The sequence below is a fragment of the Eptatretus burgeri genome, chromosome 3 (assembly GCF_056783735.1).
Source record: "Eptatretus burgeri isolate ZD-2024b chromosome 3, Ebu_testis_v1, whole genome shotgun sequence".
Classification (NCBI taxonomy): domain Eukaryota; kingdom Metazoa; phylum Chordata; class Myxini; order Myxiniformes; family Myxinidae; genus Eptatretus; species Eptatretus burgeri.
The window spans coordinates 140154397-140179470 of record NC_140963.1 but is presented as its reverse complement, the minus strand read 5'-3'; the positions used below and the strand labels follow the sequence as shown (position 1 = coordinate 140179470).

Here is a 25074-nt window from a genome sequence, read left to right as displayed (position 1 = left end):
GGCAAGTGGTGGAAATATTAATTGGTTCTGACTCACTATCCTCCACTGTTTGTGCCAACTCATTCACATGACTCCCCCCTCACAACGCATGTTTTGGATAATTTTCTCATTTTTGACCATTTTGCATCCGAGCTCATTTTACATCATTTCCTATACCACTTATCATCATCATCACACCATTTTAAAGCCTTTATCCCTGAGCAGGGGTCAGCTTTTTGCGGGCTCCAATCATGGTACCCTTTCTTGTGGCAATGTTTTTACGGTCGGGTGCCTTTCCTTATGCCAACCCTTTAGTCGCCTTCGACCCTCCAGGGATAATTACCAGTATACTGGTGCTCATTTTGCCGACCTCGGAAGGATGACAGGCTGAATCAACCCCCCTGATGTTAATTCAGTGGCCAGCGGGGCTCGGACTCAGGACCCCGAGGATCCCAAGCCACCACCCTAACCACTAAGCCAACACCAGGCTTTTCCTATACCGCATAAAATCATTATAAACAAAATTACATGCAATAAATTGCAAGACAAAAAAATATGTATAATTTGACTTGTTATAAAGCATTTTAAACAAGAAGGGAACTCGGTAGAGCGCATATCTCCACCACGTAATACCTGATCCACGAGAACATATCAGGCCCAATAAATGTTTGAAATATCATGCAATACAATACTATATCGTTTTTGGCCCCATCTCTCCCCATCGTGAAGAAACGCTTACAAAATTCTCGTATCCAGATCCGGGTTCGGATTCTTCAACAAAATTGAATCAATTCATCCTTATCACCCACGTAACCTCTCCACCAAGTTCTCCACCCAACCTTTATCTCTCAATGGTGAAGAATGACTTTAAAATTCTAGTCGTCGGATCCGGATCCGGATTTTCACCAAAATCGAATCATTTTGTCCTTATCATGCACCGAACCTGTCCACAAAATTTCATCTGATCCATCCACAACTTTTTCAGATATCTTGCACACAAACAAACAAACAAACAAACAAACAAACAAACAAATGAAATTGCTCGTTGAGCAAGGAATTGCCGGAATAACTGTCATATCTCCATGATCTCTGAAAAAACAAAAACCTGGAAATCAATTTGGTTCTTACGAGTCGACAGTGCTACTGTTTAATGAGTTATAGCACTTAGTTTGATCATGATCATAACTTGGAAATCAATCGAACTTGAAATGGCATTTTTATCGCAATTTGAAATTTTTGACCCAACCCCCCTGACATTCGACCCCCGACCGCTAAGAAGGGTGTTGGTGTGACACCCCCAAGGAGACATATGGTTGGATGCAGTATTGGAAGATGCACATTTTGGATTTGGTTTGAAGTCGATACGACCATTTTAGCGGACGTTATAGCGAAAATAAGAATTTCGGTTTTTCGGTGACCTTGACCTTGACCTTTGACCGAGATTCACCAAAAACGACAAGTGTCTAAGTTGGATCATGGCCAACGTCTGTACCCAGTTTGGTCATGATTGCTGAAACGGTGTGGCTGCTACAGGGTAAAGAAACACACAAACAAAGACAGACAGACAGACACAAAATGACACACACAACCGATCAACATAATTGCCGAAATCCGAAGGATTCCGGCAATTCACAAACAAATCAAAGGGGTGGAAACATAACCTCCTTCACCTTCAGTGGCGGAGGTTACAAAATCGGATTTGGTTTCCACACAGCTTGCCGACATCGTATTGGTACAGTGCACACCTGTAATTTTTTTTTTCACTGACCTGCAATGCTTGCTGGCACGAGTGCAGACTTTAACCTTTTCTGAGTTTACCCTCCCCCCCCCCCACACTATCTCGGTTCTCTCAAAGCAGTCTCCATTTTAAACTCACTACAGCTGGGGTGTGTTCCGTTAGCAGGCAACTTGCTATCGCTTGCGAAGCAAGCCGCTCCGTATCCATGGAAGGCTGTAAGCAAGCCGCTTGCTGACGGAATGTGCCCACTTATATTAGCAAAATGGCCGCCATAGTCAGATTAAAAACGAATGTCACATTTGTTAAATTTTACTGTCACAGAGGATGATATTTAAACGTGCAGTTCATACTTTTATTGTTGTTTCTACTTTTCATCCTCATTATTTAAAATCTACAAACATGCAAAACCCCTCCACAGAATCCACAGCGGAAGGTTCACAGATAAACTTGGCAGGCTCCCCCTTCTGACTCCCCATTTCTTTATCGTTATTTTCCTCTTCACATAGTGTTCTCGTTCTCTTGTTCTCTCTCTCCGCTAACGCCATAAATTCATTTGGGGAAGTTGATCGAGTAAAACTGAAAACGATAGCCTGGACAGCATTTGCTCGAGTCCCATTATAGCATTGTTTCCATTGAGACCGCCATGTTGTTAAGTGTGGCCGAGTACTCCGCTCTGTTGGATTGCTTGCTTGAGCACTTCGAATCGAGCAAGCCGCTTGGCAAGCGGCAAGCAAGCCACTTGTTAACGGAACACACCCGTGCCGAGTTGAAATGACAATTATGAAATGGAACTGGGACTATAAAAGGAATAAACTGGAACTGTGTGGCAAAGAAACAATCCCCCAGCTGAATGTTATATTTATTCTTCAATGTAATTAATCTGTTTTAAAATGTTTAACAATAACCTTTAACCCTTTGAGGACCACAAGCATCTTGATAGTAATTTTCAGATACAAGTCCAATTTTATGATTCCAGTTGTTTGGCTAATTTTAGGTACGTGAATAAATTTTTCAATAGAGATCACCATAACTGTAATAGGCATCATTGAAAAGGGGTTGAAATTTATATTATTTTTAATATATGTAAATATATGTTAATTTATGCAATCAATATTCTAAAAATGTGAAAACGGCCAATTTTTGGGGCCAAATGGAGTTTATATGGGAAGGCTTGTGACTCAGATTCAGGTGTTTGGGGTTTCAAAGTGTAATAACTTCCTTAATACGTGAGATCATTTAAATATGGGATATACATTTTAATGACTTAATTTATACTTCATAATAATGCAATTGACATATCAATTAGTGATATTAATTACTTTAATTAATCAATCAACTGTATGAACTGATAAAGAAAAGCATCTCCAATGGAAAACTTCGTTCACAGATGATAGTACTGATAGACTTTGTATAATTATACATTTTTGTATAATTACAATGATATACAAAGATGTTCACATCAAATATTCCATAACAGCATATTATTTTGGATTATATTATTATTATTTGGATTATATTATATTGGATATATTATATTTGTAACGCAGGGTTTTCAAGTTGGCCATGTGACTTTTTATTTACTCCAAAGCAGAACAAAAGGACCTAAAAATACATGATATTAATACACAGTTCCTCGATAATTACAGGACTTGTTTGAGGCAGACACTGACTAATTCTGGAGTAGTAGTAGCAGTAGGCAGATAGACTACTTAATCCTGTCAGCACAACTGCTTGTCTGTAAAGCCATGTAGGCTCATGTATCAATAATGAATACAAAATTACAAAATGAAATAACCTCTCGAAAACTACCTCTAAAATACGAATAATAGTCAGCATAGTGCTTACCCTGACGGCTGCAATACGTAATCACTATAAAAGGACAGAAAAGGAATCTAAGTAAGTGCATGATCTCAAAGCACGTGTTCTCGAATCATGCAAACATGCGACACAAAACTACGGAAAATACCCCTAAAACTATGTGAAAACATTAAAGAAACCAAAGCTACGAAAGCAATAGACACTAATCAAAATATGTATGGCTATTATAAGCGATAATAACTACAACTTACCGGGTAAACAGCCCCAAAGCACGGGCCAATATAACAATTGCTCCTGAAACGTTTTCTCAACGTAGCGGCTTGGTAGCCGCGCGACGTAACAGCTTAGCAACCAGGACCTGGACGGTCCACAAGGAGCCCGCCTGTGGGGTTGTGAGCCCTCACATATTATTATTATATTATTAGTATTTGGATTATATTATATTGGATATATCTGCAATGAGAAAAAACTGCAAACTGAGTAAATTATTCCTGGACACATAGGATCAAACCTGCTTGTGAATCTTATCTGGTCGACGAATTATTCATCTTCAATCAGTTTCTTCACATTTTATATCAAAACTGAATATGGCATTGGATTCCCCATATATGAAAACCTACAAAAGCACATTTCATTCAAGTTTCTACCTTGTTTAGTCAAAAAGATATGAACATAAATACATTTCAGCCCGTCGTTGGCGGCCATCTTGGATTTCTCAATTTTAAGGCATTATCGGCCATTTTTGAGCTGGGCATACATCAGATTTGAGTTCAGCACCCCTCAATACCCCTAAATAGCTTGTATGCCATAAATTAACACCATTTTCCTTCAGGATTAAGATTTTTTGAAAATTGACCCAGTCTATGAAGGAACCAAGCCCATCTATACCAGACTAATTAGATCATGTTTAATTGGCATTTGATTACATAAGAGCTTACAAACCATTAACTCTTTCAGGACAAAATAACATGCAATCATTGTCATAAAACACCAATGAAGAACAATTAAAACTTTCTAAACTTCAATTGTAATGCCATGTTTGCAAAATTTTTTTGAATAATAATCGATTATTATGGTGTTTTTGGGAGACACATTGTACACGTAACACAACACAAGGTGCAATTTAAAATTCATCAGATGTGCCATTAATGGATGTAGTTTATTTAATTTTCTTCATGACCGGCTGCAACTTTCTATTTTGCAGATCATAAAAAAATACATACGCATCCTTTATCACCAGATTCGATAGAGATGCAGAAAAATATATAAATTTCAACTTCTATAAGTTTAAAACGACTAACTCACCTTCCGGTAAATTGATGTTGACTGACGACGCAAAACTTCTAACTTAAATTTTTCCAACTTCCTGCTGTTGCTCAGAAAAAAATTTTGATAACGAGGTTGAAGGGGTGAATGTCCTCTACGTAATCGAAAGTGGTTTCCCCAGATTGCACAATTATCATAAGATTATGGGGGCTCAAAGCCGAGAAATGTCGCTGTCACTGCCTCTGTAGCCGGATCATTAAAAGGGGCTGAAGCGGGTGTGCGTAGTTTACGTTGACTGTACTTAATTTTTCTAACTGTTACTGATTTTCGTAGTGACTGTACTTAAATGTTACTGATTCTCGTAACGTAGTTGTCGAAAACCTACTGATTTTCATTAAAAAAAAAAATGAAATTCAAGAATATGTATGATGAAAAATACAAGTTTTTCCAATCAACAAAAAAGCAAAAGAAAAATTATGGAAACGACAAAAGCTCTTGCACAATGTCAGCAATGTATGCCTGGTGTTGGCTTAATGGTTAGGGTGTTGGGCTTGGGATCCTAGGATCCTGAGTTCAAATCCTGCTTGGCTGTTAAATTAATACCAGGAGGGGGTTGACTCTGCCCGTCATCCTTCCGAGGTCGGCAAAATCAGTGCCAGATTGCTGGTATCCTGTGTCGGAGTGGCGACCCATCCAGGATTGTGTCCAATAGCCAAGGAGACTGCTTAGGCAGCATCAACGCTCTGCACAGAGTATGGTACCAATGGATTGGATTGGATGAACATATGTGTTCCTTGGTCCTTCAATAAAGGGTCGAAGGAAAATTAAACTCAGCAATAAAAACTGACGATCACACAAGATATTTTTGGCAATGTGACAAAGAAAACAGAAATCGGCAGAAAGTTTCGTTTCTGAGAGATTCTGACAAGAACTAACGCCGGAGAATGCAGTGTGACATCACAGTGCCAGCTGACTGTTGCTGAGCTGCAACATTGGAACACCTCGTCGGAGGATTGCATTCTTGTGCTGGAATAGAATCATAATCCTTCAAAACGGAAAAAAATGAGCAGCCTCAGAGGTCATGGTCGTGGTTGTTTGCATAATAGTGGCCAACGTCGAGGACAGAGTCGAGGTCATGGTTGCAGTCGAGGACGATTGCCCCAAGAACTGCCTGCTGTAGCTGATCATGAACTCTATGCCAGAAATGGAACTGTGTGGCAAAAACAATCCCCCAGCTGTTGGGCAACGTCACCAGGACATAATTCGAAGGCCTCCAAGAATAACAAGTGAAGCTTAATGCAACTCCAGACGAATGTTATTCATTGTTCATGATCCCTGTGATGATTGGCATTCTTGAATTGGAAAAAACAGGGAGCCAGTTTGAGGATCAGACAATGGACTTGAGTAGATCCTAAGAATGTCCATAATGAATGGGATTATGTCAATTCCATGGAAATGAAGGCTTTCATCACACTCTATCATTGCAGGCACAAACAGGGCCAACCACCAGCCTGTCATATTTTTGGTCAGAGCGTGAAGGAAGACCAGACTTTATAATCACCATGTCTAGAAATAAGTTTATGGTCATTTTGAAATTATTGAGATTTGACAATCAGACTACAAGACAGGAAAGACAAGCTACTAACTTGTACCCTACAGGGTCTTCTGTAACTTATTTTAGGCCCAAATCCAAAAAATTTCTGTTCCTGGAATGGATGTGTGTTGTTGAACAATTACTACCATTCAGGGGGCAGTGTCCTTTCTGCCAGTATAAGCCATCAAAGCCAGTTAAGTATGGACTAAAAATCAGTTGGTGCCACGATGCAGAGTCAAGCTATCCTCTGAAAGGTGACATATGTTTGGGAAAGCATTCAGAACAATGCAGTCAGACAAGGAGCCTTAGTCGTCAAGCAGTTGGTCTCTCCCTGGTGTAAAAGTGGAAGAGAGATAACAGAAAGTTGCTTTCTTTTGTCCCTCTAGCCAAGGAGCAACTCAATGATGGCTTGACCTACATTGGAATATTGCAATCCAACAAGCCAGATGTTCCATATGCGATAAAAGCCAGTAATGCCAGGCAGGTGCACTATTGAGTGCCACTCCAGTTTGTTTTTCTTCTTTTTTTTTCTGACGTTTTATTGAGAAAACAAAGATCAAACAATACAGGCCGAATTTACGAAAGGCGTTTAACAGTTAAACTTATGTGGAATCGCTAATTGTGGATTGATCACCCGTTCAAAGTTAATCGCCTATCGTGAAAGAGTGATTATCTAATGCGGATCAAATTCTATTGACAAGTGTATTAATAACGAAGTAACTTGTACACGTCGGCGAAGGCATGTTAAGGAGTGCATTTAAGGCCTTGAAGCAAGCATTGCTTGGCTTATAATTGGTAGTTTACATGGGACGGTGAATACGGATGCATTAGGAGTGCTTGAATTAGCACAAGAGGAAGCAGAAGAGGAGTGGGGCAGTTCGTCGATGTGCATTGAGAATCTTCAAGGATAGACACATTCTTCTGGAGAAGGTATGACGATATCAAATTTGTCCGGCGTTACATACTCTCGAAGGAATAATTTTGTTGGCTGCTGAATTTAATGCAAAATGACCTGGATGAACCTCCACTGAGGAGTGAGGAGCAATTCATTGAATTCCATCCAAAAATTGGCTGTGGCGCTGCGATTCGATGAAAGTGCATCATTTCAATTGAATGTTGGAGATATGGATGGTATTTCACAGGCCACATATTGCAAAGTGGTTCATCACATCATTGCAGCCATTTGGGCTAAGAAAATGCACTTTGTACATTTTTCAGATACTCCAGAAGAAAGAAAAGCTTAAACGGAAGGCTTCGATGCGACATCACAAGTTCCTAGGGTTATCGGAGATATAGATGGATCTCACTTGCACTAAGAATGTCCATAATGAATGGGATTATGTCAATTCCATGGAAATGAAGGCTTTCATCACCTATCGTGAAACTGCAATTGTCAATCCTGGTGGGTCCAACTTCACTCAGGTATATGAACAGAAAAGGCTACTATCGCCGAAATTGCCAATTTGTGTGCGACCGTCTACTTCCGTTCACTATTGTAGTTGCCAGATGGCATGAGTAGGGTGAATATACTGGTTCTGGCTCACTTTTCCCCATGTAAATGAATGGGGGATTTTCAGCGATTCATATTTTTTTTTCCCTAAAAATAAACCCCCTTTTTATCCCAAGGTATATTTATTTGTCTCCCCTTTTAACCTGGGGACACTTTTTTTTTTCAAATAATCCATACAATAAGATAAAGATTTGTTAAAGGTGATTCGAAAGACATATCTAAAACGTCTAAGCCTCGGGACACTCTTTATCAAATAACCGATGCATATTGTTTAGCTCACTCATTGAACCTATAAAGATTTGTTCATTCTCAAATTCCTTCAATAGTTTAATTTTCTTTGCACAATAATCCCCATCTAAAATATTGAAAAACAAAACATTTGAATCTTTATATTTTTTAAGATACCCCTTTTGTGCCATTACGAAATGATAAACTTCTCTTAATGATCTCATCTGGCCACCGCCCGAGTTGCAAATCATTTTTGTGTATAAACCACGCCATAAAAAAGTTTTGTTTCAAATGTTTTCAGTTCATGCCGTGAAAATGAGGAAGTGTTTTTTTTGACACGGTCGTGCTGTGAAAATGAGGAAGTGTTTTTGGACAGTCATGCTGTGAAAAAAAACAGGAACTATTCTGTGAGACAAGGTCTCGTGTTTATATTTTATCTCAGAACACGAACTGAAAACATTTGAATCAAAACCATTTTAGGGTATTTTAAGTATGTTTTAAAAATGATTCATACAATTTGAGAATATATCTCCCAGTTATTTTCCAAGCTGTCTCTCCCGAAGCGTCATTTCCTGTGGCCACACCCAATGATTAAGCAATCTCCTCATCGTTGCTTTATAAGTGATTCGCCAGACAAAGTTTCTGCCAGACGGGATTTTCATTTTTACAACTGAGACATGAGCGATCTTTCTTCCACGAACAAAACAGCTCAACACAAAGTTGGTAAGCCTGTGTATTGGTTCCTCTTTGAACGATGAAGCAATTTATTATAAATTAGATCGTGATAATTCTGATATATATTTTTTTTTCTTGGCAGGTCCTTGGAAGAAGAGCAGTTTACATATCACGACGAGGTGCATGAAATTAATGCTCTTATTGAAGAGGTCAATCATCTTAGAAGAGAATTGAAAAACATTTTTAAAGACTGACACGACGTCTTATCACGGCCTCTGATCTTTTTGCCATCTTGTACCAATGGTAAAAAAAAAAACTGAGACATGGACTCACTCTCTTCCGATGAAGATAACAGCTCACTGCAAAGTTGGTAAGTTTGTGTATGGTTTCCTCTTTGAACAATGAAGCAATTGATTATAAATGAAATCGTGATAATGCGAAAATATATTTTTTTTCCTGGCAGGTCCTTGGAAGAAGTGGAGTTTACATATCACGAAGAGGTGCATCAAATGAATGCTCTTATTGAAGAGGTCAATGATTTTAGAAGAGAATTGAAAAAGATTTATAATGACTGGTACGAAGTCTTATCACGGCCTCTGATCTCGAATGAATTAAACCAATGGTGAGACACGTGTGTGTGTGTGTGTGTATATATATATATGTATATATATATATATATATATGTATATATATATATACATATACATATATATATATATATACATATATACATATATATATATATATATATATATATATATATATATATATATATATATATATATATATATATATATATATATATATATATATGTGTGTCTGTGTGTGTATATGTGTGTGTCTGTGTGTGTGTGCATATGTGTGTGTCTGTGTGTGTGCGTGTGTGTGTGTGTGTGTGTGTGTGTGTGTGTGTGTGTCTCTTTCCCTGTCTGTCTCTTTGTATCTCTCTCTGTCTGTCTTTCTACCTACCTCTCTCTGTCTGTCTCTCCATCTATACCCTTAACTCATTATTTTTTTTTTTCAGCGCGATCACACAACATCAGCTGTTGAAGCAATCTGGTACAACACATGATTTTCTGGAGGTAAATGTTTCTGAATTATTATTTGGTTATTCTTTTATTAATATCACTCTCTCTTTGGAATGTCGTCTTATGTTGGTTGCATCATTAGTTTGGACGCGGTTTTGCCAGTACACTGGAATTCATTTTATTGGCCTTGAAAGGATGACAGGCTGAGTCGGCCTCCTGGTGTGTTAATTCAGTGGTCAACGAGGTTTGAACTTAGAACCAACACCAGGCTTACTCATATTACCATGTAATTATCTTAATAAAACCTAATTATTATCCACTTTTTGTTTCAAAACAGAATATCGTGTCTGAGTTTCGAAATCACAAGACATCTGAAGAAGATTGCTGGGAAAGATTATACATTCTCGCAAATGAATATTTAATATTTACAATTTTGATTAATTATATTTGTTTTGTTTACAATTACTTGATTTTAAATTTCAAAAATTTATTTAACAGAATTTCAAAAATTGATTTAACAGCTTGTGTGGGTGGGGCTTGTGTGGGCGGGGCTTCGGTGGGAGGGGTTTATGTGGGTGGAGCTTGTGTGGGAGGGGTTTATGTGTGTGGAGTTTTTGTGTGGAGCTTGTGGGGGGTTTGTGTGGGGTTTGTGTGGGCAGGGTTTATGTGGGTGGAGCTTGTGTGGGAGGGGTTTATGTGGGAAGGGTTTATGTGGGCGGGGCTTCGGTGGGGCTTATGTGGGAGGGGTGAATGTGGATAAATGGATGGGTGGAGAGATGGGTGGATGGGTGGATGGGTGGAGCTTGTGTGGATGGGTGGATAATTTTTTAATTAAATAAACATGTTGTGTGTGGGGAACTAATTAACTAATCACTAATTATGTGAATATGATGAATATGGGTGGAGCTTGTGTGGGGTTTGTGTGTGTGGAGCTTGTGTGGAGCTTGTGTGGGGTTTGTGTGTGTGGAGCTTGTGTGGGGTGGAGTTTTTGTGTGTGTGGGGTTTGTGTGGGGTTTGTGTGGGGCTTGTGTGGGTGGGGTTTATGTGGGTGGGTTTTGTGTGGGCGGAGTCAAAAAGGGGCGGAGTCAAAAAATTTCAATTTATCTTCGTCTTTTGCAATTCCTGTGAATAAAATGAACCTAAAATCTCTTCCCCTTCCAAATCATATATCTTATAAGTCCAAGGAACCGTATCTATTACATCAACAATTTAAAAAAGTTCTTTCGTCCATCGTTTAGTAAAACCCTTTTCAAAATGAGATTTCCACCTATATATTCTTACGATATCACCAACTTTGAACTTAGGTTTTCTGACATTAATCTCTTTTTCATATTTTAATTTTGTAAATGTTTCTGATGGTTTCATATTTGTTGACGTGTGAATCGTGTCATTATACTTATCCACAATATCCTGAATAAAAGATGACCATTGTTGTGAACCGAGTTGTGTGAATTTTTTATATAGTCTCTCTTTTAAGGTACGATTAAAACGTTCAACAACTGCCTTCCCTTCATTAAAGGTACTGTATAATGTAATACTGTTATTTTTTTAGAAAATTCATAAATGTCTTGTTATAAAACTCTCTAACCTCATCAGTCCACAATTTTTTAGGTTTTCTCTTACTTTTATTAAATATCTGTTGAAAGGCTAACATAAGAGTATTACCTGTTTTGTTTTTTAATGGTACAACCCATGCGTATCTACTCCTCAAATCAATAACGGTTAAAGCATACTTGTACCCCTTATCATTATTGAGTTCAATCAAATCAGCAGACCAGATATAATCTACTTCCTTGGAATAAACTTTCCTTCTCTGAAACTTTGTGAATATTGGTTTATGTAATTCATCAGCGAATTGCTCTTCAGTCTTAATGACATCATTAGAGCCTATAAGTTTTTTGAATTTCCAAGTCCAAGTTTCAATTTAGCACTGATCATCTTCTTCACAATGAACCGATCAACTTTTTCTCTCAAGGTTGGATTTTGTATCAGAGACAAATTATACAACATTTCTCTATCGGCTTCATGCTTTTCTTCCAACGTTGTGGTATTCCCATAATCAATATCGTGTCTCATGCACACTTCATCAACTCTATTGATGGGTTCACTCCAGGATTTAGGATTGTCTGCCTCATCTAATCTTTTATCCAAGTTTGTGCCTGGACCACAGAAAGAATACCCTGGAAGATGTAATTCCCCTGGTATTCCAGTAGTTGTAAGTTTACTTCCTGATAAAAACTTTTGTATATCTCCTCCTCGTTTGTGTTTGGAGATAAATTGATTTTTTTTTGAACCACACACCGAACATATACCTTTTTGCATAACCCTGTTATTTTTACTTTTAATATATGAAATATTTTTAGTATTAGTTTTCTTTTTACATTTGAGACAATAACTCATTTATTTATGTGAAAAATTCCTGCAGTGTGCAAAAACCTTTTTAGTTTCCAACATGCACATTTGAATATTAATGTTTAAAACAGAAAGAATCCTTAGAAATGCCTTCACTCTCTCCTCCATTTATTTAAGAAAAAAAAATAAAAATGAAAAACTTGAATTAAAATGAATAGCTTGTCGATGTCAATATTCTTGTCGAAAGTATTGCAAATAGACTTGTCAATTGTTTTCCTCCTCGGTGGCTTGAGTTATTTTCTGTAATACCACCAATCTTTTTTTAATCTCACTGGTTTCCATATTTTAATATTTATTTCGTCTCGCTCTTTCCTCTCTCTCCTCCTTCTCTCTCTTCTCTTTCTTCTCCCTCTCCTCCTTCTCTCTCTTCTCCTTTTCCTCCTTCTCTTTCTTCTCCCTCTCCTCCTCTTCCCTCTCTTCTTCAACTCCTTCCTCATCCCTTATTATCCTTGAATCGCTTACACCCCATAGAATATCATACATATATTCATCAGGATTTCTTGTTATTCCTGTATCCAAAATAATTTTTTTTACAACAGGAAACCAATAAAATTTCTTTTGAATTTCTAAAAGAGCCTTACCTTTTCTTAACTTTATAATTTTTTCATTATTTAACATTTTCATTAAATCTAAAGTTGTCGGTTTATCAACATCAGCATAATGCCAATCTTTTATTGAAAATACCTCATTCTTATGTTGTAGAACATATTTATTAAAATACCGAATACCCTTTTCTTGAAGGTATGCTTGGACACAGAAATTATAATTTTCTTGAAGCATTCTTTCTAGCATTTATGTATTAGAAATATATGTTAGAATAATATTATGGCACGAAACACCTCCCCATCTTCCCATAGTTAAATCATTTTGTATTTCCTTACTTATTATATATAATCCTGTTTTTTCTGTTTTCATGAGATAAACAAGGGCAAAACCATTATTATATTTACCCTTATTAAATTCTTTTATTTGTTGTTTACTAATCGTGGCCCCACAAAACTCATTCTCGATAGCAAGTGGATAATATTCTTCCTTACGAGACTGATTTAATTGTTCCAGGTCTTCGAGGTTAATTTTAAATGACCAATTATACCCTAAATCATTCATATCATACCCCCATTGTTCTATTCTCATACAAACGATACGCCCTTCTTTATAAAAATTTATTTTAATTCTAACTGTGAATTCTGTATGACCTGGAGATAATATCAACACTTCTGTATCTTTGGAATACACGGCTGTTTTATTTAAAGATATATATTGTGATAAATCGCTTAATCTCACCAAGTCATTCGCGTCAGTCGGGCTTGGATAATTTTTTAATTTATAAGCATTTTTCATGTTAATATTTTTGGTTATATTATATTTATGTCGTTCAGCCTGTGCCTTTGTGTAATAATTTGATAAATCAATATCCAGTTCTTGAGATACACCAAAGATAGAACCATCTTTACCAACATAAGTCATTTATATTAGATTAAAAATAATATCATAAAATTTTTTATTTTTGTTGAGTTGAAATAACACATAGAGACATAATTGACCACAACACTTGGAATTTAATTCTTGGACTTGAAATGTTTGATAAACACCATTCTGTAAGAATTTTATGACTTCAACAGGTGGTGGAAGACCAAAACTATCAAAATAATATTTGTCTTGACTATTAAAAATACAAACCCAATGAGAACCGTTCCCATTATTATCTTCTAAGTTCATAATAATATTCTTTGTATGTTTCGGCACATTTGTTAATTCATCTCTCATACAAATAACCACATTATGAATTTTTAATTTCTTACAATATTTGACAAGTTATAAATTTGATGTTGTATTCTTTCCAAATTCTTTAAACCACTCATCAATGCTCATTTATTTATTAGAAAGATATAATCCATTACCTCTTTTCGTTAATTTTACACCTGCTTGTGCTATAGAAGAAAGCATATCTCCAACTAACAATCTCGCTTTATCAGGCAGACCTTCAAGTTTTTCAGCAAAATCTACAATTGCACCACTTCCACTAATTTGTTTCTCCAACTCTTTGTTATGTCTTTCCAATTCTTTTTGAGCCTGGAGTTGAGCCTGCCTTTCGTTGGCAGTTTTCACCGCTGTTGAAATACACCCGTCAATGCTCCAACCGCACTTAAACCAGCAAATAAAGGAATTAGAAATGGGAGAAATCCTCCACTCGTCTCTCTTATTGAATATTTTTTCAACATTGGTTTTGTCATTTTAATTATAAGTGAGCCAGTGTCATTCAAGATTTTAACCTGTTCTCTTGTGAGCAAAACATCAATTCTTACTGCTCCTTTTCTCTGAATTGTATTAACGTTAATCGTACAAGGCTTTTGATTTTGAACACAAGATGATAGTTTATGAAGATTGATTTGATTAACATATACCCCAGTTGGTACTTTGCCACTCATTTATTTAACAAAAAATTATGTGAGACTAATCATCACACCATTATCTGTATTAATCTGCAATTCTGTTTCTTCCAAAAGCAAACAATATGTATCAACTTCTTCACTCTCTCCTCTTTCAATGTATAGGGAAGTATCCACTCGATTAGACTTTATAGTTTCCTTTTGAGCGCTCAGGTCAAATGCATAGATTGTATACAAACTTTTAAATGCTGTCATATCCAAAATAGGTTCTTTATTTCCATTACTTTCGCACACCTTTTGGTAAGACTTGTATGCTTCAGCAAAATCATTTTTTTCCCAATTAATTTCCAATCTATCTCGTGGATAAAATGTTCCATCTAGAGAAACGCGAAGTTGTTTCACCTTAGCATTATCACTCAATGCATTATTCTTATCAGTCGCAGTATCACCATCTGGCTTTTTAAAAATGATCCACAGATATCGTGGCTTTCCTTCCAGAACACCCAAATTCCACGTGTAAGTAGTTTGGTTGAGTTTAACGTGTTGACATCTTCTTTTGAGGTATGATACACTGAGTGGTTTCTTTGAGTTAAGTCTTCGATTCAACATCTCTTCTGTTTTAAGATTAGGAGTATATTCACTGATATACCAACTCATCTCCTCAATTACAAATTTATTCTGTTCACCAAAAGCACTACCAACACCAAAAAGCAATCTATTTTCATTATCATTCCTTTGGAGTTGAAATCTAATTTTAAGACCATACAGAACTTTATCATGATCACAAAATCCAAATATACCTTTAAGAGGAACTGCCACAGCAAAACTATTTTCTGCTTTTGTATCATCATTATACGCTCCTTTCCTTTGAGTATATCCAGGGTCTGTGTTTGTTCCCGTTGACATATCAGGAATAAAACCTTCGACAGACCCCTTTCCCATTCTATCACTGAATGTATAGAGTGTAAATTTTTGTTTTGTATATTTTGTATATTGTATTGTATAGAGTTTTGTATCCACTTCCGGGATTATAACTAAACTTGTCATTTTTATCAGTTATATTAAATAAGGTATTATAAGTTTCCATGGACAATAAAGATGCCTCATATTCTTTTGTTGGGTCAAGTTGTAGTGGGTATGGGAATGAAGATGTGTGGTCGCTTGTTGTGAAATTAAAACTCAGGATTGTGCTTCTCATCTTATTTAATATGAGATAAAATGTCTTTATATTGAGATTTATTAATTATTTTCATGTTCATCAACTGGCCTAAAATGGCTGATGCTTCATTAAAACAATTGTTATTTCCAGCCTTCTTACTACCTAACAACAATAACAGTATATTAACTAATTGCGATGGGTCATTTGGAAGAAAACTAATACCTGAACCAAGGATACTTAAAGCCTGAATAATGTGTTTCTCCTTCTCATTTTTCCTACTTTTACTAGAAATACTAACCCTATAATTTAGAGTGTTCAGCAGATCAATATATACTCTATCATCATTATTTTTCATATCCAATGGTTTATCAATATACTTTGATTCATCCCTCACAGTTGAACCTTGTCTTCCATCTTTTGTGAGAAGAAACATTAATCTCGGAGTTAGTTTAACAGGGGGTTGAGCAGAACCTAAGAACCTTAATTCATCATTAAATATCAATACCTTTTCTTGAACAAGATGAAATATTGCTGGTTGTTCTGTTGGAATGAGTCCTGCTTTGGTTTTTGAATCCGCTGAATATTCATTGTTTTGAAGAGCATTCACAATATAATCAGGGGGTTGATTAATCTCTTCCAGTTGTTGAAATAAACCTTCATCATCATATACCTTTAATTCTCCGAAATGCTCTAATTCTTCCTCCGTCATTTGATCAAAATCTTTTAACATTTGAAGTTTTTTAGGAGTATATTCTACTGTGGGAACTGTGGAAACATCTTTCATTTTTTCTTGGGAAGTTTTTAAAAGTGGTTTAAAAAATGTCTCTTGTTTTCTTTCAAATGCTTCTTCGCCCGTTAGTTTCTGTCTGCGTTTCTTCTTTATGTCTTCCTGCTGTTTTACAACTTTTGAAACCAACTCTTGATGTTCCTTAAATCTTCTTGCTCTTTCTTTTGCATCCATTTATTTATTGTAAAATATCATTTAATGAATTGTAAAGATCAACAGGGAAATTTTCCTTTTCTTCATCATTCAAGTAGATGTGTTCAAATAAATCCTTTTCTTTAAATATTTCATCAAATTCTTTATTAACATTAATGCGAGTTGTAATTTCTTCTTCACCAATACTTGCATCTCTGCTTTTCATACGTTTACGTTGAGTTTCTTCATCAACATCAAAACCGAATGATAAAATCTTCACTCCACTCAGATGTTTAATAATTTGTCTCGTTTCTTCTGGATTAGTTTCTAATATCCTAAGACCACCAGATTTTAGTTTCCTTAACTCACTCTTACAATGTGAATATTTTGTTGTACCAAGAGAAACCTCCTCAAATATTTGACCTTCATTCCTCAATCGCATATGTTCCTCCACTGAAATATAGTGATAATCTTCACCTTTTACTTCTCCAGGTCTTATTGCTCTAGTTGTTGTTGATACAATGCGTATCATGGGGTGTTTTTTAAGTAAATTTACAATATTCTCATTTGTACTACACAAGAACCTTGATTTATGAAAGTTTTTTTCCAGAAGCAGATTTACCCACAAGATTTATAATAATAGTTGTCATTTATATATGTAATTGTTTATAAAACAAAAAATATATCCCTTAATATCTCATCTTGTTTCACAACAATATATTTATATTTTTCAGTCGTGTGCTTCATGTAATCCTCAAATTTATTTTTACGACATAATGTAGAACAATTATCTCTCCAAAAATTATTGATATCTATTGAATTTAACTTGAATAAAATAAAAGTATTAGCATTGTTTCTGATGGAACGACGAGGAAGTTGAAAGTACGATTGACTAAGATAAATACTATTACAAGAAGAATGTTTCCCTCTTGTGTAGTAGCTGTCCATTACCGTTTGGTTTCTCTCATTAACACAATCATCAAAGATAACGAGGTTCTTTTTTGATTTATCCAAATCTTGGGGAGACGGTATATCATCCGTATTATCACTAAGAATACAAGTTATAGGATTTGATTTCTTTTTACATCTCTGTGTATCACAAAATAGTTGAATTATATCTTCAATGTTTTAATCATTTAGGTTTTTTTGACGTTTAAATAAACCGATTATATCTTCTTTTTGAAGACCAGCATTAAAACCTTGTGAGAGTAGTTGATACTCTGGTTGAAAACTCGACTTTGTGAAAATTATTAAATTATCATAATCTAAAAAGTTGGGAGTGAGGAGCATCTTTAAAAGTAAGCAGGTTTTTCCACATCCACTTGAACCAACTATGAGACATCTTAATGAATTTGGGAGATTTTTATGGTTGTTAAATTTTATCTTATTTTCCCAAATGGGTAAAAAATCATTCATTTATATATTTGGAAAACAGGTTATTTAATTTATTATTAGCTTTTTATTTTATCCTAAGTTCAGGTTTAATTTCAAGATAATCCATTATTTTATTTATACAATATCTTGTGTTGATATTTCCCTGAAAATTACATCCATGAATAATATATAACAACAATCCTTTGAACATTTCTCTTATACGTTCAGTTTCTTCCCTTGTAAGGAAAGGTGTGTTATCACCCTCGTACTTTACATTCATTTCTCTAATCAATCTTGTAAAGTAATTCATTTTTGGTGTAAATCTAAAAGAATTATTTTCCTTTTTATAAATCATTAATTAGAAGATAATCACAGAATATACATTGTTTATAGGCTTTTGACTCTGTGTTTAAACCCCGTCTTTCACACACAGGACAATTCTCAAATTTGTCATATGGAGAATCAGGAAAGTCAAGCATATTTATAAAGTAAAACTTTACTTAAACTGAAATTCATCTATACTTTCAGTTGTATATTGACTCATATTTAATAATATTACCATCGATATCAATATACTTTTTTTCATTACCAGATTCAACGACAACATTTTTTATATTAAAGGTAATTTTAAAATGATCGTTAACTACTATTGAACGAAATGTCATTTCACCTGATATATTAACATCCTTTATTTCATCAGGATTTACATCTTTAGGGTTGTTGAAAAAAATACAAATTTCTCCTTGCATATTACAGATGGTCTTATCTTTTCTTTCTAAAGCTTCATCCATAAGGTTTTTGTTTTTTGATACTTTTTCTTGTTTCATTGCTTTTTCTAGTTTTGAATATATTACTAGAAGGAGAGGAGAAACTCTTGTTAGAGATACTTTAATTGATGTTCTACCAGGTATACTAAAATCCCTTCCACTGAAGGAAATTGAAGAACTCATATTATTTACCATAATAGTTTTTATCCAATAGTTGTTATATTTATCTTTGTTCAATTTTACATCCTTGACATATTTCTCAGTATCTTTAACAAATGAAGAGATTGATTGAAACTTGTCTTTTGTGTCTTGAAACAATGTATTTATTAAGTGAAAAAGTTGGAGGATAAAATGGTTTTAAGCACAGATTCACCTGTAAAATAAACAAAATTTTCATCAAGAAAATTTTAGTTTAAGCAAAGATTTATTATATAAATATGGTGAATACAACATACTGCGATGTTTGTAATCACAAATATAAACATTATAGAAAACACCTCCGAACCAACAAACACACATTTAATCTGTTTCATAAAATATCTCCTCTTGAGTTGGAAAGAAAACATTGTGATATCTGCTCAAAGGATGTTTTGAAGAGTAGTTATAATAGACATCTTCAATCACAAAAACACAAGAAAAATGAGTTTAAAGTAAAGGGAGACTATTATATTGAAAACACTGATGGGGCATTTAAAGGGCATATAAAAATAAGGATTTTTTGTAATTATGTAATTACAAATGTAATTAAATTAATGTAATTAAAATGTAATTAAAAAAATAAGGATTTTAGCCTGGTGTTGGCGCAGTGGTTAGGGCAGCAGCTTGGGATCCAAAAGGTCCTGAGTTCAAGCCCCGTTGGGCCACTGAATTAATACACCAGGGGGTTGACTCAGCCTGTCATCCTTCCGAGGTCGGCGAAGTGAGTACCAGTATACTGGGCCGGTGTATACCCCGGTTAAAATAGGTGTACCATATCCCTGTGTCGTAAGAGGCGACCAGGGTTGCGTCAGGAAGGGCATCCGGCGTAAAACATGTGCCAAATCACTATGCGGATCATACGGATGATCCGCTGTGGCGACCCCTCACGGGAGCAGCCGAAAGAAGAAGAAGAAGAAGAAGAAGAAGAAGAAGAAGAAGAAGAAGAAGAAGAAGAAGAAGAAGAAGAAGAAGAAGAAGAAGAAGAAGAAGAAGAAGAAGAAGAAGAAGAAGAAGAAGAAGAAGAAGAAGAAGAAGAAGAAGAAGAAGAAGAAGAAGAAGAAGAAGAAGAAGAAGAAGAAGAAGAAGAAGAAGAAGAAGAAGAAGAAGAAGAAGAAGAAGAAGAAGAAGAAGAAGAAGAAGAAGAAGAAGAAGAAGAAGAAGAAGAAGAAGAAGAAGAAGAAGAAGAAGAAGAAGAAGAAGAAGAAGAAGAAGAAGAAGAAGAAGAGGAAGAGGAAGAAGAAGAAGAAGAAGAAGAAGAAGAAGAAGAAGAAGAAGAAGAAGAAGAAGAAGAAGAAGAAGAAGAAGAAGAAGAAGAAGAAGAAGAACAAGAAGAAGAAGAAGAAGAAGAAGAAGAAGAAGAAGAAGAAGAAGAAGAAGAACAAGAAGAAGAAGAAGAAGAAGAAGAAGAAGAAGAAGAAGAAGAAGAAGAAGAAGAAGAAGAAGAAGAAGAAGAAGAAGAAGAAGAAGAAGAAGAAGAAGAAGAAGAAGAAGAAGAAGAAGATAAAAATAAGGATTTTTCAATTTGGAGAACCCGGTCCATCATCAATAGCTGAATCAATTGAAATAGTGAAACCTGATGTTGAAAAAGTTATTAAAAAGACATTAAAAGAAATGAAAACTTTAAAGTTTTATATGGGAGTGAAAATGAATATGAAAAGACAAGATGAAGAACAAACTCCTTATATGAGAACAGATCTTCATTTTATAACATCATTTCAAGATTTTTTGAATAGTGGGGTTTATGAAGAACTATCAAAACAAGAGGAGGATGTTGATAATACAGTGGTAGGAAGTGGATTCAATATTAAAAAAATCATCTTTTTAGATATACACATTCTAAAATCAAACCCTCTTAAAGCTTCTTCTTATATTGAATTACCAAAAGAAATAAAACTAAAGAAGGCAGTTGTTAATATTAAGAACAATGATAATAAATGTTTTCTCTGGTCTGTTCTTGCTCACTTTCATCTACCAAAATGTAATTCAGAAAGAGTAAAACAATATATGAAATATGAGAATACCTTGGACATTAAAGATTTTAAATTCCCAATGCCACTAACAGATATTCCTAAATTTGAGAAAAAGAATAATCTTTCTATTAATGTATATGGATTAACGGATACAAACAAAGTTCAAATATTAAAAATTTCAAACAACTATAAAAATGAAGAAACACACATTGATCTTTTATATTTTAGTGTTGGAAATAATTCACATTACACATACATCAATAATTTATCAAGATTAATCTCTTCTCAGGTATTCAGAACAGCAAACAAAATATATCCTTGTAAGCGATGTCAATTCATTTCATACAAAAGAACGATTAGAACAACATTCAAAATATTGTAGTAATCATAAATCAGCTGTAATTACAATGCCTAAACCTGGTGAAAAGATTTCTTTTGAAGATTATAATAAATCTATCATGCACCCATTTGTGATATACGCTGATTTTGAATGTATCCTTTAAAAGATAAATACTGCTTCTCCTAATCCAAAAGAATCATATACAAATAAATATCAAAACATATTCCTTGTGGTTTCTGTTATTATATCAAATCATCTGTTGGAGAAAAGTATAACAAACTTGAATATTATAGTGGAAAAAAAGCTTCACAAGAGTTTGTAAAACGATTAGAAAAGGATTGTATAAGACTCACTAAATTAATGAAAGAAACAAATGAACCGATGAAATTAACCAAAGAAGAAAAATTAGAATTTAGAAAGAACAATATCTGTCATATTTGTGAGGGGGAAATTAAGGAGTCTAAAGTTAGGGATCATTGTCGTCTTACTGGTAAATATAGAGGTCCCGCTCATTCCTGTTGTAATCTTAATTATAAATTACCTTCTTTTATTCCAGTCTTTCTTCACAACAGCGCCAACTATGATACACATCTATTTATAAATGAACTTTCAAAAATACCAGGGAATATTTCTGCCATAACAAACACAAGTCAAAAGTATATTTCATTTACAAAAATGATATTCACAAAACCTTTAACTCGTATTAGGTTTCTAGATTCTTACAAGTTTATGGGAACACCACTAGCCTACCTCGCATCAAATCTAAGCTCCACGGACTCTTTTCCAAATCTTAATTCATTCTTTCCAAAAGAGGAAATACTCACTAAAGAGGAAATTCAGATTAAAGAGAGAATTCAAAGTAAAGAGGAAACTCTAATTAATGAGGAAATTAATGAAGAAATTCTAACTGAAGATTTAATTCTAATTATAAAGAAAATTCGAACAATGAATGAAATTCTAACTAAAGAGGAAATTCAGATTAAAGATGAAATTCTGATTAAAGAAGGAATTCTTACGAGAGAGGAAATTCAAACAAGGAATGAAATTCAAAGTAAAGAGAAAATTCTTACAAGTAAGGGAATTTATCCTTATGATTATATGGATTCATTTATGAGATTTAAAGAAACACAACTTCCTTCAAAAGAAAGTTTCTATAATAACCTTTATGAAGAAGAGATAAGTGATAAGGAATATAAACACGCACAAGGAATATGGAAAATATTTAAGATAAAGAACCTTGGAGAATATCATGATTTATATCTAAAAACAGATGTTTTATTGTTAGCTGATGTGTTTGAAGCTTTTAGATCACTCTGTCATAATAAAAATTGTTATGGATTAGATCCTGCCCACTATTTCACAGCTCCTGGTTTAGCTTGGAGTGCAATGTTGAAAATGACAAAACAAGATATAGATTTAATCAGTGATGTTGATATGCTTTTGATGATTGACAAGTCCAAGAGAGGTGGAATATCACAAGTATGTTCAAAAAGATATGCTAAAGCTAATAATAAATATCTTCCAAATTATGATAGTGAAAAAGATAGTAATTATTTGATGTATTTTGATGCTAATAATTTGTATGGATGGGCAATGTCTCAATCTCTGCCTTATGGTAAATTAGAGTGGGTGGAAGAAAAGGATTATGAAAAGGCTTTGATGAATATTGTTATTTCTTCTCAAGAGGAATTGAATGACGAAGAAGAAGGTTATTATTTTGAAGTTGATTTGAGGTACCCGAGTGATCTTCATAATAAGCATAAAGACCTTCCTTTTGCATGTGAGAAAGAAACCCCAAAGAAAGAATGGTTCAGTGATTATCATAAAAGTTTTAATATTAAAGGCAAATCAACAGAAAAGTTATTAACAACATTCTATGATAAAGAGGGATATGTTTTGCATCAGAGAAGCTTAAAACAGTTTTTGAGAGAAGGATTGAGAGTAGCTAAAATTCATAGAGTTTTAAAATTTAAACAAAGTCCTTGGGTGAAAAAGTAGATTCAATTCAATACAGATATGAGAGCAAATACAAAAGTAAAATTTGAAGGGGACTTTTATAAATTAATGAATAATGCTGTATTTGGAAAGACTATGGAAAATGTTAGAAACAGGCAAAACATTAGATTCGCAACATCTTGGAAAGAAGCTTCGAGATTGATAAATAAACCAAGTTTTGAGAGAGAAGAGGTTTTTTCAGAGAACTTTTCTGCAATTCATATGAAAAAGGAAAGTATTGTAATGGATAAACCAATTTATATTGGAACAGCAGTTCTTGATTTATCAAAGATATTGATGTATGATTATTTGTATAATGACTTAAAGAAAGAGTATGGTGAAAATGTTTCATTGTTGTATATGGACACTGATAGTTTTATCCTAGATATAAAAACTGATGATGTTTATAAAGATATGAAGAAAAATATTGGAGTATATGATACAAGTAATTTCAGCAAGAAGAGTGAGTTATTTTCCAAAAAGAATGAAAAGGTTATTGGTAAGTTTAAGGATGAGTTGGGTGGAAAAGTAATGAGTGAGTTTATTGGATTGAGAGCAAAGGCATATGCTTATAAGTATGGTGATCAGATTGATAAGAGGTTAAAGGGAATAAAGAAATATGTAATAAAGAAATCAATAACTTTTAGAAATTATTATAATTGTTTGATGAATAAGAAAGAAGAATATAGGAAAATGAATACAATAAGAAGTTATAAACATAACATATATAGTGAAGAAGTAAATAAAAAGGCATTAGGAGCCTTTGATGATAAGAGATTTATTTTAGATAATGGAATAGATTGTGTTCCATATGGATATTGTATGATAGAGTGAATAGAATAGATTGTGTTTTAACGATGGGAAGATGGGTTAGGGTTTTTCAAGGGCTACTGCCGCGTTTTTTTTGCAATATATAAATGGTCAAACCAAGTATTAATCAAACTAAAGAGTGGAGAAAATCTCAGTCTTGGTATATAAATGGAAAACATAACGAATGTGAAAAATATCAAATAAGTCTTATTGAAAAAATAACTAAAACAAAGGTAAATAAAACAAATAAGCGAATCAATTTAAAAAGTAGTAAGTTAGAGGATGTAAAGAAAAAAATGAATATCCTTGAATGGACTGAAAACTTTGATGGTTATCAATTGAACAATGAAAAAACAATTTACTATAATCTCAAAATGATATGTGGCTCAGGAGGTGGTCAAACAAGAGCATTAAGAGAAGTTTATCATTTCGTAATGGCACAAAAGGGGTATCTTAAAAAAATATAAAGATTCAAATGTTTTGTTTTTCAATATTTTAGATGGGGATTATTGTGCAAAGAAAATTAAACTATTGAAGGAATTTGAGAATGAACAAATCTTTATAGGTTCAATGAGTGAGCTAAACAATATGCATCGGTTATTTGATAAAGAGTGTCCCGAGGGTTAGACGTTTTAGATATTTCTTTCCAATCACCTTTAACAAATCTTTATCTTATTGCATGGGTTATTTGAAAAAAAAGTGTCCCCAGGTTAAAAGGGGAGACAAATAAATATACCTTGGGATAAAAAGGGGGTTTATTTTTAGGGAAAAAAAAATGAATCGCTGAAAATCCCCCATTCATTTACATGGGGAAAAGTGAGCCAGAACCAGTATATTCACCCTACTGGCATGGGTCAGCATGACTTAATAATCGTTGAAGAGACAATTATTTGAGAAATTCTAG

At 34.3% G+C, this 25074-nt stretch overlaps 1 protein-coding gene and 1 long non-coding RNA gene across 5 annotated transcripts in view; one reads left to right on the top strand and one right to left on the bottom strand.

Annotated features, from left to right (window-relative positions):
- LOC147031137 (sodium channel regulatory subunit beta-1-like) overlaps positions 1-25074 on the bottom strand; it is an 85291-nt gene that overhangs the window by 15493 nt on the left and 44724 nt on the right. The window contains exon 7 of one of the 4 annotated variants that reach the window (XR_015056675.1): positions 24013-25074. This exon is cut by the window's right edge and continues 1103 nt beyond it. The exons of the other annotated variants lie outside the window; for them this stretch is intronic. The gene's annotated coding sequence lies outside the window, so the exon portion shown is untranslated. Of the gene's footprint in view, positions 1-24012 lie in introns of those variants that run through there. 4 annotated transcript variants of the gene reach the window in all.
- LOC147031139 (uncharacterized) lies at positions 9252-10500 on the top strand. Its single transcript, XR_015056677.1, has 3 exons — positions 9252-9430; positions 9833-9890; positions 10174-10500. It is a non-coding gene; the product is annotated as an uncharacterized LOC147031139 (long non-coding RNA).